The following is a 4,313-nucleotide window of genomic DNA, read 5'->3' as shown; positions in this document are numbered from 1 at the left end:
GGGCAGGAAAAAAGGCCAAAGGGAAATGTAGGAAGGGAGGGAATGGGAAGAGTGCTATTACATTGTGGGAATTGCAATCAATGTCATGAAACAAAATGTATATGAAGCACTGAATGGAAAACCAATTTGCTCTGTAAACTATGACACAAATCACAATTTTAAAGAATTTCTTCAAGACACAAAGTTCAGGTAGCATCCCATTACATTCCATAAAGGTTGTATATCTGAAGGTTAACATCTCTGAAGGCAGTTGTTCCTAACTTTGCTGAATAACATTAATAATGATATGGCATGGTGGAGTAAGTAGTGGCTATGTAATTTATGATGAACAAGACAGACTCTTTACCAGACTGCCAAGTCGTCTGAAAAGAAGACATTTCCTTTACTCCTGGCCAATCTGTACACGCAAACACTTTTTAGAGAGTTGCAATTACTGAGAAGAATGATGAAAATAGTGTGGCTAAAGCTGGGAAGAAAGGAGAACAAATTATGGGAAAAGTGGAACTAACTTAATCTCAGTTCTTCACTAAACGCAAGTGAGTGTTCAATCTCATGACATGTCATCAGAAAGGAACTCTGAACAACTGTTTTTCCTAATACTTCACTGGGACATGGAAGAAGGAAGGATTTCTTGCATGCTTGTTTGCCCCAGGGAACACTCCCTATCCTCTTCCAGGTGGTACCACACATGTTAATCTGACAGTCTCCAGAAAGTCAGATCCCAATACAGTAGTGGCAGCCTCTACAGTGCTCAGGGTAACTCTGTAAGTAAGAGAGTCATGGGACAGGCACAAACTCACACTACCCCACCTGTTGCTACGTGACTACTTTAGAAGGGGTAATCTGAGCACTGTTGACCATCTTTCCTTGTGATCCATGAATAAACCTTGTGCATAGAAATGAAAATACTGGCCTATTTTCTTGGATAGGATGTGAATGTAGAATCATTCCCTTTCAGGGACAACTTGACCTAAAACATACTCTATAGCTGATGGTGGCCTATTCGTTTGCCCTGAACACAGTCAACATTTCTACAAACAGCAACTGGTCAACTCCACTCCTATATTTGTTCCTGATGGAAAGGCAGCAGGTACCTTCTCGTGTAGCACATGAGGGCTAGTTATATGCATCAACTGTATCAGCTACAGGGTGAGATCCCGGCAAGTCATATGAGAACAATGCTCACTATTTCAATATTGAAGCTGACCTTGTTGTCTCTTTTCTATGTGACTAAAGCATTGTTCCATAAAAGGTCTGTAAATCAGGTCTTTCTTGGCAATGCCAACATCTACAAACTACAAAGTAGATTATTACTCTCTATGTGATAGAGATGGTAGCTGCTACTCTAGAGATGGTAACTGGTATTACTTGCTCAACATTTCTGAATAGCAACCAGGACATCTTGTATCTCACCAGCAACAGTAAGAGGCCTAGGAAGGGAATGAAAGACTTCTGACATAATATTGGAGCAAAGGTAATGTCAAGTCATATCCATGATCAACATGAGGACTAAGAACAGGTGTCCTCAAAATAATATAGCAATGTAATTTAGTGTTCCTCCCTCTAATGAAGATCAAAAGCTTACTGTTAAGGTCCATAATTATACAGTGATCCAAGCAATATTTGTGGAAATCTGTAATATCAAGTAGAATCTATAATATCAAGTAGAAAATCTTGGCCAACAAAACTCAGAGATTTGCCTAAGTTTGCCTCAAATGGTCCACTATTTGTACTACTCAAGTTCTCCTGTGTCCTTCTCAATGATAAAGATACCCTTATTCTCCTTTGAAGGGAGAATAATAAGGTCACTTCTTCAAAGGTAAACCCACAAACCATTAAAGAAATGACTCACAAGGATGTGGAGGCTGGCTAGTTCCAAATCAATCGGTCAGACATCAGTCTGAAGGCTTTTCCTGGCTTGTGACATTGCAGGGGTTGACAAACCACAAAATTGACTCATAAGATTGTGGAAACTGGTGAACCAGTTAGGTGATAGGTAGCTGGCTCAAGTTTCAAAATACAGAGGTCAAATAATGACAAGTCAGCCAGATGCAGGATCCTGATCAAGAGAGAGAACTTTGCCAGAGCATTCATTTATATTGGCTGCAGACCACACCCTCAAGGAAAATCCCCTTACTTGAGCAACATGGTACAAGGTTGTAATGAGGTGGTAAGGGTGGTGATGGGGGAAAGGGTGGTAACTTGAGACACACCCTTTAGTAAAGTGTTCAAGATACATTCCACCCTAATCCTGCTTCATTAATATAATGAACAACTCATTTCTAAATTGAACCATGACATGACTACAGGTATACAGGTACATCTCATACTGGAGACTAATTACATTATTTAAATGCAAAAGTACATAACTACAAAACTACCAGTCACTGAAAATCATAAACAAGTCAACACATAGCACTAACCATCACAGGTTACATGTGCCTTATTTGTACTAGCAGCAAGCAGTCCAATCCCCTTAGTGAGCCATAAGCCCCTTATTTACATGTTGTTGTTGTTAATTTCAACTCATAGTGACCTTGTCTTCCAAAGAATGGCTCATGTGTATGAGCAGCCGACCTTGCAGTTAGCAGTCCAGTGCTTATACTATAGTGCCACACCCAATCATTGAGAGAAAGTTACAAAGACTATGGCTAAAAGGGCCATGCTGTCATTGTTTTCCAGTGCCATCAAGTCACTTTCAACTCATAGCAACCCTGTCTAGGGTTTTCCAAAAAACAATTGGTGGGTTTGAACTGCCAACCTTGTGGTTTGCCATCCAGTGCTGATCCTACAGCACCACACCAGAAGTCCAGGACTATAATAAGTAATTTATGGTACCACATTACTCTTATAATAAATTTCATAGTAAAGTGAGGATTGCAGTGAGGCATTATGAAAAACGAGGATGTACTTTCTTTTTGTAGTTGTTGCTTGGGGTTTTTATTTTTTTGTATCTCATCAAGTAATCTAATAAAGCTTCAGCCTTGGTAATAAACTGAAATTTGTGGAACATGCAATAGGTCCCTTGGAAATAGTTGAAATGGGCTATGCTCTGATGTTTTGATGAGTACAGAATGTGCAAAGGATGCACAGAGGATAGGGTGAAACAAAAGTATGATTCTATAAACTAAGATAAACTGCTCAAGAATAGTTAGTAATCGTTATTGTGTGGCACTGTAGGATAAAGACTGGGACTCATGGTTGGTTTGAACCTCAAGGTCAGAGGTTCAAACTCACCAGCAGCTACTCAGAAATCCTATTCAGGGTAGCGATGAGTAAGAACTGACTCAATGGCACTTAACACCACCACTAAAACTCTTACTTAGAATTCTAATTCAAAATCAACCACATTTGCCTTTTTCTCCTTTGTACTAAGGAGAAAATGTTTCAATTATGTTAAAGTTGGTCCAATGAGCTTGTGACCAGCAATTTAGTTTTATGTGGAATCATTTACTAATCCACTATAGTTTTGTCATTTTATTTATAAACTTAAGGTTTGTACAAATTATCTGGAAAATCCAAAGCCATTAAAAACATAATAATCACAAAGGTAACCATTACCAAACACAACATGCTGCAGCTTCTCCCAGATGCAGAAATTTTGTTTGTGATGAAACCACATGATAGGCCATTAGAGAAGAAGAAAAACATAACTGAAACAGCTCAAACAATTATACAGTGTAATGGTTTCATCATCATCATTTCACTAACTCACATCTGTGACTATACTGAATCTGCTACTAATTAAATAGGAGGATCATAGGAAATAAAACATCTGGACTAAAATCAGGGCTGAGGTGCTCATCAGAAACAATGCCTATCTCTCATGCTTTCTTTTCACTTGAAAAGGCTTCATGAAGGGATATTTTTCCTCCTTAAAAAATTTTGAAACAAAGAATTTATTTCCATAAACATCTACGCTTGCTTATACATCTCCCTCTACTAATGGGATATGATAACATAGATAAATGTCTTCAAATTAGCTCTGTTAAAATACTTTTTCCTCTGATAATTTAGAAAAGGAATCTCATTTCATGTTCTCTGGAGACATTTAGATTTTATTTTATTTTTTAATGTTTGTAATTTTGTTAACTCTACTTACTATTACTTTTAAAGATGCTCTCCCAGGTCATTTCTTTGACAGTCTAATAATGTAAATATTTCAGAACAACCTCCTTAACAATTATGAAATCATCTGTATCCAGCACTACCAATAATAAATGCCACTGAGGTCTATATTAATGTTCAAGAATAACATACATACAAACATAATACGATTCAGAATGATGATAAAAAGCTTATTTTGTTAAGTG

The sequence above is a fragment of the Chrysochloris asiatica genome, unplaced genomic scaffold, assembly GCF_000296735.1.
Source record: "Chrysochloris asiatica unplaced genomic scaffold, ChrAsi1.0 scaffold00235, whole genome shotgun sequence".
NCBI classification, from domain to species: Eukaryota; Metazoa; Chordata; class Mammalia; order Afrosoricida; family Chrysochloridae; genus Chrysochloris; species Chrysochloris asiatica.
The sequence above is the reverse complement of the archived record's forward strand: the minus strand, read 5'-3'. Positions refer to the sequence as shown.